General features: G+C 34.0%; 1 protein-coding gene across 5 annotated transcripts in view; it reads right to left on the bottom strand.

Moving 5' to 3' along the window:
- The window catches only part of LOC120768984, a 106,645-nt gene that overhangs the window by 33,423 nt on the left and 58,913 nt on the right, over positions 1 to 14,309 (bottom strand). The window contains exon 1 of one of the 5 annotated variants that reach the window (XM_040095808.1): positions 13,980 to 14,085. The exons of the other annotated variants lie outside the window; for them this stretch is intronic. The gene's annotated coding sequence lies outside the window, so the exon portion shown is untranslated. Of the gene's footprint in view, positions 1 to 13,979; positions 14,086 to 14,309 lie in introns of those variants that run through there. 5 annotated transcript variants of the gene reach the window in all.

The following is a 14,309-nucleotide window of genomic DNA, read 5'->3' as shown; positions in this document are numbered from 1 at the left end:
CAGGATAACTCTTGCCAACAGGTGCTACTTCGGACTGAGTAGGCAATTGAGAAGCAAAGTCCTCTCTCGACAAACAAAAACCAAACTCTGTAAGTCACTCATAATTCCCGTCCTGCTATATGGTGCAGAGGCTTGGTCGATGTCAACAACTGATGAGTCGACGTTGCGAGTTTTCGAGAGAAAAGTTCTGCGAAAGATTTATGGTCCTTTGCGCGTTGGCCACGGCGAATATCGCATTCGATGGAACGATGAGCTGTACTAGGTATATGACGACATTGACATAGTTCAGCGAATTAAAAGACAGCGGCTACGCTGGCTAGATCATGTTGTCCGAATGGACGAAAACACTCCAGCTCTGAAAGTATTCGACGCTGTACTCGCCGGGGGAAGCAGAGGAAGAGGAAGACCTCCACTCCGTTGGAAGGACCAGGTGGAGAAGGACCTGGCTACGCGTGGAATACCCAATTGGCGCCACGTAGCGAAAAGAAGAAACGACTGGCGCGCTGTTGTTAACTCGGCTATAATCGAGTAAGCGGTGTCTACGCCAATTAAGAAGAAGAAGAAGAAGTAAAATCGGACCACTTTGACTATTTATAGTGACAACCTATGTGAGAACACACCTCGTTGTCCGGAAAATTTCACAAATTTGTAAATCTCATTTGTGGAGATTGTCTAGAAATAGCTATTAAACCCTCTAAGATTTACATAAAAAATAATAACATAAGGAGACATATTTAGAAATGTTTCCACGCCCATTAATTCTACATACTGAATACTGCATGATTTGATAATCAATGAACACAGTTCGCTGAAACAGAAATATTCCAATTGCGATCAAAAGCTGTTCTTAGATCGAAGAAGATGAACTAAGAATACCAATTGCGAAATACGACTTAGTGTTATAGTTTTGTTCACCTAGCGATGGAACGTATCACCTAAAACTAAGCGGGATAGGTATAGGGTTATATATATGTACATATATAAACGATCAGAATGACGAGAAAAGTTTAAATCCGGTTGACTGTCTGTCTGCCCGTCCGTGCAAGCTGTAACATGAGTAAAAATTGAGATATCTAGGGCGTAATCGGAACACTGCCACGCCCACAAATCGTTATTAACAAAAAGTATATAATGTGCCATAACTAAGCACTCAATTAAGAAATAAAGCTGTTAAAAAAGCAGTAGTACCGCACACTTTCGACAAAATTTAGTACGTCGCATTCTCCTTGCATTCTAATGTCAGTTTATGAAAATGGACGAAATCGGGCAACAACCATGCCTATATAGTATAACACAATTTTAAATTCTACTTGATTCGTACAGTTTCCAGTACATAAATCAAGAAGCAATTAATATAACGGGATACAACTTTGCACGAATAATGTCTTTGGTGTGTGCCACCTTATGACCAAAAATTGTTTAAATCCAATAAAAGCAGTTGAAGCTCCTACTTACCGAATATATAGACCCCGGCATATATAGTTGTCTATTGATCGAAAATGTCGGTCAATGTGTGATATATATAACTGAAATTAGGGATAACTCTTCTCTTATAATAGTATGTATGTATGTCAAAAATAGGTTGAATCGGACCAATAGCCCCCCATATACTTAATATAAAGATTTTCGAACTTCCGGGTGACTTTGTACTGCATATATCGGCCAATATGTGAATTATCTCAATGAAATAAGAGAGCGTGTTTTATTCATAACGTAAGTATATATTTGTGCCTAAATAGAAAATTTGAGCGAAAACTTGGCCTAGCCCCTATACTAATATTAGAATTTTCGAGCATTTGGCTGACTTTACTCTATGTATATGATTGGTTTTACACCTTAAAGTATTTCCCTGGCTTTGATTCGTGCAAGTTGCATGAGTATAAAATGTTTGATGCACCCGAAATTAGCCCTCCTTTACTTGTTCGTTGTTGCTTTTTACAACTCAAAAGCTAACGAATATTTTATTCGAAAATGGGATTAAAAATGCGAAAATCGAGTTACCAAATGCAAAAAACCATATTCGAAGAATAGATCACATTGATTAATATATACTATGTGCATAGTCCTAATAATTTTGAAGTATCTAATATATTACTTACTATGTTAGCGTTGATAGTTATAACCGAGAAATTGTTATTTAGTTCTTTCTTTCCCTGCAAAAACGTTTGATCAGTTTTCTCCTTAACTGGTTTATCAGCAATGAGATTAACTACCGTTTTATATACGATCCACGGCGTCTTATCAATCTATTTACATTTGTATATGGATTAATATAATTTGGTTGGTTCAGAATGTCTACGAAAACATGTTTCCATTTTTTAGTTTTAATAATTTGCCCGCTTAATAATCATAAGCGTATAAAATATTATTCGGTCATAACAGTTTCGGGATTTTACGAGAGTGCCCATATACATACTTGTACGTACATACATATATATATACTTATGTATGTGTATAAAACATAGGTTAAGTGTTAGGTGGTAGGTGTTAAGTTGTTTAATGTCAATTCTCCATGCGGTCTTGTTCCTCTATTTTTCATACCCATATAATATGGGAAAAGCACAGCGTTTATGAGTATACATATGTATGAAGCAGCCATGTTCGTTGCAGTAGTAGTAGTAGTGTTTTTATCCCCGTAGAGGCATTCATTGTCGCCCGAGTGGCGGCATTTGATTTCTGTGCAAATTAAGCCCCTCGGGTGCTTGCGTCTCCACAGTACGATGATGCTGTTGCTCGTGGTTGAGTCGAAGCAGAAACTTGACAGTCACAAAGGGATGTCATTACTATGTGTTTAATTGATAATTTAACACTCGCCAGTAACTTTGTTAAAAGTGTTCAACGGCGTTGTATTACTAATTTGAATATCTAATAATGCGTATTTATTGAAAAGGCAAGAACAGTATAAGTATGTACATATGTATATAAAAATAAATATAGTTATGCGAGTGTAATATGTATATGTATATAGGTACTAGCAGTTACGAAAAATAAATTGATTCAGGAGACATTTTCGAGGTCTTATAAAACGTCTAAAACTAAACGAGATGGATATAGAATTGTATATAATAAGTCTTAAGGAAACTTGGAACGCGTGTTCCTTGGTATTCTAAGCAGGTTGGTATTGCAGAAGGAATTACCACGCCCTCATAGAACAATTTCTAGTCTAAAGGCCTGAATTTCAAGCTTTTTTGGCAATTGATAAAAAACCATTTGATATTTTTACTATCGATTTTTTTAGCATTTGTTTATTTATATTTGAATAGTACACCAAATTAATAACAAAAAAAATACATTGAGTTATGTGTCATTGACGTAGAGGGAAAACACGTCGTGTCCTCGTCGCCATGATTTCTACCCCTTAAATGAAAAATTAACAAGAAAAAACTTTAACTTGGGCTGCACCGAAGCTAATATACCCTTCACAGGTGCATTTCTTTTAATAACTATGTCTGTAAGTAAATCTAAAGACTTAACCGGCCAGTGGTTTTCATCCAAAGGAAAACATTTTAATAGTTATTTTTAGCTAGGTTGTTTGCTAGAAACATTAAGGTTATTTAATAAAGAAAAATGATCTTTTAGACGTTTACAGTTATTTCAAATTTTAAGAAGATTTATTATTAACATAAACTTAATGGAAAAAAAGTTATAATATTTATATATTATTACATATATGTATATCATACATATATTTACAGTATGGTTTATAAAAACATAGAGCATATATAATATATATTTATATTTCTATAATACATATTTATGCGACATAAATTACCTTACATTAATTCGTGTCAAATTTTGTGTTGACATTTAGCCAAAGTTGCCCATATATGAACTTGATTTTGATGTTTGTATGGCAGTCCGACCTTAACAATTCTTTTGAAGATTAAAGCGATATCTTGAGCTGTGTGAAGTTGGCACCCCACTTTAACCGATTGCAAAATTTCTGTGCATACTCGAAGCAGCTTGGCGCACCGAGGATTGTAGTAATTAATTTTTCGTTTGTAGTTGAGCCGTTAATCCAGAATTTATTTTTTTTTACCATATGGACAAAATTAAACGACAGGTCACCGGATATTTGGTTTTCTAAGTCGAAATGGTTTGTAGTTTATCAAATTTCGGGAAGATACCACGTCAATTGCGAAAGTTTCCATACAAGCCCTTGATCCCGATGGATGAACAATTTCTACAGAGATTACATTGTTGCCTTAGAAAATAACCAGTGCCAACTTTTGTGAAGATACATTGTCAAATGTGAAAGTTTTCCATACAAGAACTTGATTACGATCGTTCAGTTTGTATGGCAGCTATATGTAATAGTGGCCCGATATCGGCATTTTCGAGAAATAAGCAGCTTCTTGAAAAGAAAATGACGTTTGCAAAATTTCAATATATATCGATACCTTTAAAACTGAGGGACAGTATACATATATACAGACAGACAGCTCAGCATACTGATCATTTAAATATAAATATACTTTATAGGGTCTCCAACGCTTTCTTCTGGGTGTTACAAACTTCGTGGCAAACTTAATATACCCTGTTCAGGGTATAAAAAGTCCGATAACTAAGCCATTAATTAAGTTAAAGAATACTGAATTAGATACATAACGAAAATTTTAACAGATAATTAGAGTTAGGGAGATTATCTGTAGTTTAGTACTTTAAAAATTAGGCATGATCTCACTCTAATGGATTTAATTTACGTATCTTATATATAACTAATGTTAAATAAACTTTAGCAAATTTTTGGTGCATAACAGTATCTTAGTATCCTAATGCTGGTTTTGATTTGAAACTCTCACTATACAATATCGAAATCAAGCACCATTGAACATATCGGAATGAAACTTGTTACAAATAGTGGCAACAAATTGAGGCACTTGTCAGCTAAACATGGCCAAAGTTGGACTATGACTTTTCAGAGCGCCTTACATCGGGGATGATGACGCAGTACCTTTACCTAAATTTTTACTGAAAATGTCAGTCTATTTGTAAAATATTCAGCAACTTTCTCTACTTCAGCGGACTTAAAGCTAAAATAAATATCCAAAAAGGTTAGATTAGTAAAAAGTAAATTATATAACAACCGCATTTATGCACATCCGCTAAAATACTTACTCGTAGCGTTAGAATTTGCGTTCATAATATGTGACGCCTCGTTATAGGGTCAGAGATTATTTAATTTTAAACAAAGACAAGGGACACTTGAAACCTAATTAAATCTAACGACTACTTTATTTAATTTTTATTTATTGCCGCCTCGGTGCTGGAATAAAATATTCTAGCATGTACAAATTGGCATGGAAAATATTTTTACATGACAAAATTGCGTGTGGTGAGCTGCCGACATTGGTTGAGGCCACTCTGGCTTATTCAGCTTACGATATCACCATAACCCGCATTAATTTGACAAACTTACATATTACTACGTTATAAAGACAATACTAATTTACATATTTAGTTACATACATATATATAATTTACGGTATTATTTTAAATAGTTACAGCAATTAGAGGAACGTATGGACCGACTTCATTAATCTTTAGCACCAAATTAATGTATCATAAACATACTATACATAACATGTTGGCTTAATGTCTTTAATACAATTCTCATTTTATAGAGTTTATTAGAGACACGCCAATATAGTAAATATTTGAACCGTAGTGATATTGATAAGATTTCGAATGACCGAAATCTTTTCTTCGTGCGCTTTAAGTTTTTCAACACTGAATGTAGAACTATTGGAATAGTATTGAGTTGTGAGCTTGCATATCGTTTTTACGTTAAATTTGCAGTTCAACAAATAAAAAACAATTTCCGAATTAATTGATTGCGACTGTCGTAACTACTTGTTTCAATTTACATATTTGCTTCTTTAATAGCACAAATTTTAAGTGGCAGCTGTGCGATGCAACACTCGGAACTCAGCTGGTTGCAATGGAATAATGACAATAATTTGAAACGCTTTTAAACCATTTAAGTGTGGTAGGATTCACATTTTAAATACAAACCTAAAAAAGCGAAATTCAAAGTTTAAAATCATTGCTTCGAACATTAAAGTATTCTTCAAAAATCGCAGCACGTTGCAATGTAATAAAATTCGTTAGTCCAAACTTTCAACAGTATTACAAAACAATTAGTTAGTATTGCACTATATGTGACCTGGTCTACGGAAAGGGGGCTTAGGTGTCAAAAAATCAATTTTCACTTTTTAGTTGATTCGGTTGGAAGATGAGATTTTTAACAGCTGTTTCCCAGAAAACTAGTTTTCGCACGTTAGCTCCCTTTTTCCTTTTCGTAGACCAGGTCACATATAGCGATAAAATGGCAACGACACAATTTTTGTCAATCAATTCAAAATTGGGTATTGGTTAGCAAGCAGGGTTACAAATAATACACTAAAAAAGAAATTGAATTAACATTTTTATACTTTTGCAACATGTTGCTACAGAGTATAATAGTTGTATTCACCTAATGGTAGTATGTATAATTGAAAACTAATCGAGATAGATATAAGGTTAAATATATACATATAAATGATTAGGATGACAAGTCGAGATGAAATCCGGGTGACTGTCTGTCTTGAGACATCTTGATGAAACTGTATGAAAAAGTGGGCGTGGCCCCACCCTCTAATAAGTTAAATGAACATATCTTCTAAACTAAGAAAGCTATAATAACGAATAAAGCTACAATAACCAAATAACCGTCCGGCACAAATATTATAAGAACTTCTACCGGCATTGTGAAAATGTATGAAATCGGAAGATAATCATTCTTCTCATATTCTTATGTCTCAGTGCGAAAATGGTCGAAATCGGACCAGAACCACGCCTATTTCTCATATAGCACTTTCAGCGCACAAATCGAGAAATAATTATTACATTTAACGGAATAATTGCTTTAAAGTAAGACACCTTATGGCCAAAAACTTCCTAAATCCAACTAAAATAGTTCAAGTACCGAGGTACCGAATATGGGGGCCCCAGTATCTATAGTTGGCTTTTGATCGAAAATATCTTTCAATGTATTCAGAAAGAATCCTTTCTTGACAATAGAAACCTTGTGTATCAAAAATAGGTTGAAGTGGGTCAATACTTTCCTTAACCCCCATATATCTACGTAATATTAAGATTTTCGAACTTCCGAGTGACTTTCTACTTGGCCAATATTTGAGCTATCTCAGTGGAAATGAGTGTGTTTTAGTGGTAGCAGTGTATCTTTGAGCCTAAAATAGATAAAATTGAGCGAAAACTTTACCTAGCCCTTATATAACTAATATCAGGATTTTCGAACATCCGGCTAACTTAACTCCATATGATTGGTGATGGTATGTGAGGATCGCTATTTTCGTTTTTCTAAAATACTTCGGTCAGTGTATTGCTTGGATTCCGATCCTCTGATTGACGTTTTGCATTTTAAAGTATAGTATTTCCCTGACTTTGATTCCTGAAATTGTAAGAGTATAAAATGGCCCGTTGCTCTTAGATTTTCCTTACTTGTTTTTTTATCCGAATGAAAAAAATATTCCTAAATAACGGAATGAAAGAATATTTAATTCCGTGTTCAACTATTTTGATTAGCTTTTGAAAAAAAGTTTGTCTATGAAAAATATCAACATTCATTAGCTATTTTACTATTTATATATTATTTTGTTTTTGTAATATTTCTTTATTTATTGAATCTGCTTTTTATATTAAAAGCCTAACAAAAAGTAGGAAAATCTTAAATCTATTTAAAAACTAGACAAACTCAAGCAAGTAACTGAGCTGTTTTGGTGATATGTTGCTCTTTAGTACGCAGGCATACCTCTTCTTGTAAGCGTGTTTGATCGCGGGAATGTACCAAAGTAATGGTTGTCAAAAAAGTCTTGCGGTATTTTTATTGATTTTTTTTTATTGAAATTGAAATGAATTTTTGATGGCTCATACCCAGCTCTTCACCGATGCTACGGCTGCTACTATGCCGGTCTCTTTTGACCAATTCAGCGATTTTATCGCAATTTTCGACGACAGGCCTTCCGGAGCGTGGCGCATCTTCGACCACCTCTACACTAGAACGAAAACGTTGAAACCATCCTTGTGCAGTGGAAATGGAAACTGTATCGGGTCCATAAACTGCACAAATTTTATTGGCGGCTTGAGATGCATTTTTGCCTTTATTGTAGTAGTACTGTAAAATATGCATAATTTTCTCTTTATTTTGCTCCATGTTTGCGACGCTATAACTCACGAACGACTTAAAAGAAACGACAATCAACAAACACGTGTTAGCGCGTAAATGAGCTTTCCAAAAAGGTATAGCATGACCCGATGCAATGAATAAAACTAGAACTACGCGCTTTCAGCGCCAACTAGCGAAAATACCGCATGACTTTTTTGACAAGCAATATTAGCCAAAGCGTTTTGGGTGATCTCGGAGTTTAGATATATATTTAATTCTTTACCATGGCAATACCAAGATCTTTATGGATATTTTCATTACACATGTACCACGATGAACACGTGATTGTTCTAAGCAATTTTGATTTGATTATATCAATATTAGTTGCACAGGTCGTACCCCACAGTTGAATGCCATGCATCCAAATCGGTTTTATGACCGCATTATATGTATAAAAGTACTTTGTTGTCTAGGCTAAGTTTGGAGTTTTTATTTAACAACCAATTTAAATTTGCAGCTCTTATCTTCATGCAAGTTATTTTACTCGCTTTGTGTTTTCTCCACGTAAGTCTTCTATCTAGGTGAATACCAACATGCTTACACTTTTGTTCATTCACATTTATACGCCAGTTGGCTAGCCGTTCTTCGACAGAACTTAAGTGCTCCGCTAATATTTTTGATGCTATAATGTGGCATTTGTTACGGTTCACTATAGCTGTGTCGTCCGCCAGAGTTGAAGTCAATATATTATTAGCTGTTGGAAGATCTGCTGTATATATTATCTATAGAATTGGGCCTAAAACACTGCCCACCAGCCCTTATCTGTTGTTCATCAGATATGAAATCTTCCACTTTTACCATAAATTGACTATTTTTTAAATATGACTCCAATGTTTTATACAATTCTAAAGGTAGAATGTTTTTTAATCTTATATAAAAGGCCTTCAAGCCACACCTTATCAAATGCCTGAGCCACGTCTATATAGCTGAACAGTACTCTCTGTGCTCAAATGCTTTTCTTATCTCGTTAGTTATTCTATTTACTTGCTCTATCGTGCTATGTTTTTCACGAAATCCGAATTGATGCGTTGGTGTTGTATTATTTTCGTAGAAAAAAGGAGACATCTTTGATAGTAATACTTTTTAAATACTTTAGAAAGACAAGGTAGAAGACTGATTGGTCTGTATGAAGGCGGCTGTGTTAAGTCTTTCCCAGACTTGTCTATCAAAATAATATGCGACTTTTTCCATGAAATTGGATAATATCCGAGACTCAGAATTGCATTGAAAAGCAAAGAGAGTACCTCTACAGCAATATTTGGTAACTCAATTAGCATTTTTAGGGTAATATTAACATATCCTGGTGACTTTTTTGGGCTAAGTTCTTTTATGATTCTAATAATTTCAGAAGGTGAAGCCTTAAAAGACGCAAGTGACTCGTTAGCTGTGTTGGGTAAGCTGGACAGCTTAAAGTTGTTCTTTGGACAATTAGGTTGAAATACCTTTTCTAGGTGAGTTGCAAAATAATTAGCTTTTTCCTCGTCGCTTCGAGCCCAATTTCTACCCAAGTCTCTTATAGGCTTGTTAGAGTCAATTGGTGGCTTCATGGACTTTTGGGCTTTCCAAAGGTAATTTCGCTTGCTTGAATTTTGACACAACTTCTTTACATACATTTCAGTGTTGAATTCTTCCTATACTTCATATACTACGTATAGGAGATTTCAATTGCAGCTGAGTGAAAGGGGAGCGATATATCTGTCATTCTCGTCTTGCACACCTTTTTTCATTTACAAGCCTTTCTATTTCAGCATTAGTAATTTTTCTGAAACCAAGCGGCTTATAGCTTTTGTTTGGTGTTGCTAAGCCAGCTGCATTAGTTATTATATCATTGAATTCTCTTATGTTTTCGTCAATATCTCTTCCTGTATTTATTTTGTACTGAATATTAATATGGCTACTCACGTCTTTTTTATATTTTAGCCAATTCGTTTTATAAGAAGTTAGACCCACTTTTGGATTAACGAATATGGGTTGTTCACATAACTTTAGTAGTACAGGAGAGTGATCAGGGGTGATCAGAAAATAGGTCAGAACATGTATCAACTGTTATGTGCGATTTATCATTTACTTGTATATTAAATTGTTGTTATTTTTAAAATTAAATCATCTTTTAGTGTTTTGGTTTTCTTTTCATTCTCTCTTTTAATATGAAAAATATATTTTTTTCTTAATTCTTATCTATTTTAAATTAAAAGTATTTAAATTTTTAATCCAACATGTTTGATATTAAAAATTAAGTTTTCGATTTAAAATTTGTACAATTAAATTAACAAATAATATTTTAATTCTCAATTCGAAACCGTTGTAATAGGAATTAAATTTTCATCTTTGATCTCAGATGTTTGATCAAAATTATTTTGGGATTAAAAAACAACAAAATCGGGGTTAAAATTTATGTGCTTTATTTTGGTATTAAAACAAAATCCGATTTTAAGCTTTGAAATATATTTTTTAATCCAAAATATGTGAATTATAAACTTCGCAATAATAAGCAATGAAAATTATATGGTTAGTAAATTTTACTAACTGGAGTTACACTATTCATGAATCACGACACTTAAAGTGATCCTTAAATAATGAGTGATAATAAGTTCATAGAGAGAGAAATAAAAAAACTTTAAATGTAAAAATGTCAAGTTCCCAGTATATACTCATATACATATGGATGTATGTAGTTATGTACAACTAAAGTGCACATGCATACTACTTGTATATGCGTGTACGAGTAGTCTTAAACACAAGAATGTGTAATAAAAGAAAGTCTTTGATTATGTCGTACTTTGAAGGCTTCCATTTAATTTTGCTTGAATCCATAAAAACTCAAAACAATTAGAGAAGCAATAAATATTTACGCATTTATCCATGCATGAATGTACATACATATATGTATGTATATAAACATATGATATGTTTGTTTGTATCTATGTTTGCCGAGCATTTGTCAGCGTATAAATGAATCAAATCTCCAAGAAGCGCTCGAATGTGGTACAAATATTTTGTAAAAGTTTGTTTCAAAGATAAAAAGCGAAAAAATGAAAGTAAGTCTATGTTTCTACATACATACTTATGTGAATTCTGACAGAATTACATATTCGAATGAGGTAGCTTTAAAGATATAATCGATATACATAGTTCGAACTCAGAAATATTTCTTCGGACACTTCAGCAAATTATACGAAGTTATAACAGAACTTTGTGTAGATTAATGCAAGATGATTTCAACTTCTCTTGGGAAAAACGTGCATCCCGCCCATTGCGTTGACTAAAGTTGTCACGTAGGAATTAAAGCTATTCAGCACAAAAGCGTAAAGGGATTGAAGTTGCTGATTTGTCTCGACCGCTGATATCGGAATTTTACAGGATATGGCTGCCATACAAACTAATCGATCAAAATCAAGATAAAGATCTTTTTATTCTTGTATTCTATGTGGAAGTTAATGGTGTTTCTGTATTTGTTTTAATTTCTGATAAATTATGGATCTCCTTCATAGAAGATGGTATTTCGCCTTTTTTAATTGAAAATCGTTTGTCAGTACGTTGAAGAATAATTGTCTTCAATTTTTTTTTGATACAACTTTATCAGTTATTGTTAATATCTTAATATTATTGTACGATGGAGTCGTTTGGAAGCAGTTTTATTTAGCCTACATACTTTTGCAAATAACACTAGTTTACTGCCATTTTGCAACTGTGATGTTAGAGGTTTTTTCTGGCTACTTTGGGTTGTTAAGTCTAAAATGGTAGTAAACACATATAAGATTTTTTGTGCTGTAGTAAAGTGGTGTAGGAATCAAACCACCACAATTTTCTAAAATGTACGTGTTGGAAAATGTTCGAGGTCAAATTCGTAGTCTGGACACCTCAAATACGACACCGACCTAGTAGCACATTTTTTTTGGCAAATTTTTTCCTCAGCATTGTTGAGTAGTGTAATCAATCCACGGTATGCCGTAAATATGTTTAAATATGGGTAAATCCGTCTTATGTATGTATGTATGTATGTCTAAGTAACTTAACACATTAGTGGTAAAATAAGTTTATTCATAAGTGAGTATGTTTATTCAAAAGCTTGCGCGAATATACATACATATACCATATAACGCATATTTACAAAAATGTAAATATTTGTATGTATGTATGCGCTGAAGTGCATTGGTATATGTGTACATATGCATTTGTATTATAAGTAAATACATACATACATACATAAAATTGTGACGATATTTTGTGGCCCTTTCTCACTGTAAGAGTCATTTGAAAGGCACTGTTGGGGATGAAGGTGGAGATGACTGTGACGATGATGCCAGCTTGGAAAAATGTTTAACAGCTTGTTGGACGATACGAAACCTAGAGTGGAATGGACTTTGTTGGCTACAGAAAATTTATGTTGCATTTCCATTACTCTTTTGACCAGCTCGGGTATAACGATTCGGAGAAAATGTTTTCCTTGAGCTCATCAAAGCTCCAATGATTGCCGAAGTATTATTGACCACTACGAGGTGCCAATTGGATATTCCAAGCGCAGCCAGGCCTTTCTCCACCTGGCCCTTCCAACGGAGTGGAGGTCTTCCTCTTCCACTGCTTTCCGCGGCGGGTACTGCGTCGAATACTTTCAGAGCTCGAGTGCGACGACTGTTTGTTTGATGACAGGAGATATTTCGTCTTGCCCTCGTTCACTGCCAGACCCATTTACTTTGCTTCCTTGTCTAGTCTGGAGAAAGTAGAACTAACAGCGTGGGTGTTAAGGCCGATGCTATCAATATTATCGGCATACGACAGCAGCTGTACACTCTTACAAAAGATTGTACCTGTTTGATTAAGTACTGCAGCAAGAATTATTTTCTCCAGCAGCAGATTGAATAAGTCGCACGATAGGGAGTCGCCTTGTCTGAAACCCTCCCGATCCTAACGGCGCTTTTGGTGTTGCTCAACGTCAGTTTACACAGCCGTATTAGTTTTGCGGGGATACCAAATTCAGACATCGCGCCATAAAGGCAGCTCCTTTTCGTGCTGTCGAAAGCAGCTTTGAAATTAACGAAGAGATGGTGTGTGTCTATAGCATATACATAGCTGTCATAAAAACTCACTGACAAAAATGAAGTTCTTGTACAGAAACATTTTTTTTTGTATAGGGTATTCTAGCTGCGTTGCAACCGAAATTAAATTTTTTCTTGTTTTTTGATATTTAGGTGATTAATGAGTTGTATTTAATTGGGTTTTCCCAAATATATTTGATTAATTGGTAATTAAAAGTCAAAGCTATGTTTACATAACTATAAAAAAGATGGCACACTCTGTTTCTTTGGTTCACTGGTTCACTTGATTTGAGCTACGAAAAATAATTTAGATGTATAGAAGATACAAATAAATTAAACTTATTATAAAACCTAAAAAGTATATACATACATATATACATAAGTATATACATATGTTACTATGTTAAATAGCGACTTAATATTCACATAATTAAGTGCATTGTTCACTTTCACATTGACCACTTCTAAACAATACAATTTAAAAATTAATGAAAATTATTCAATTAGTTTCAATTTTAAAATTTCCTTCAGGGTGTATAACTTTTATACGTATTTAAAAAGATCTACTGAAGCATAGTTGTTATTGTTATAATGTTTGACGTTACTGTTCCCGATGCCAGCACCAATGCTTTCAATGTAGTAGATAGAGGGAAGAGGAGATGGCACACTTGTACATTCGGTGTAAATAAATAGAATTTGATTAAAGGGTAACTTACCACTTTGGCGCCATGAAATTTTACGTAGCTCACAAAGCTAACTAAGTGTTTGTTGCGCGCAAACTTTCAGTCACTCCTACTTCGGTACTTTACGCTCGAGCTGAAATATATTTTGATATCCTCCGCATTTCCAACCACTTGTTTATTTTAATAATCTTCTTCCTTGCTTTTTCTTCACTTCGATCAAAAATGTGTTTAAAAATGAATTTTTTTTAGAGTACTTTTCATTAAAAACCATTTTTAAAGCAGCTTGTCGTGAATATTGGTACACAGCTGTTTTGGAACGTCGGCTGCAGAGAAGATTTTGAAGGCACGTGCATTCTGAACGAC

This window comes from Bactrocera tryoni, chromosome 2 (assembly GCF_016617805.1).
Source record: "Bactrocera tryoni isolate S06 chromosome 2, CSIRO_BtryS06_freeze2, whole genome shotgun sequence".
Classification (NCBI taxonomy): Eukaryota; Metazoa; Arthropoda; class Insecta; order Diptera; family Tephritidae; genus Bactrocera; species Bactrocera tryoni.
This window is presented reverse-complemented; position numbering and strand designations above follow the sequence as displayed.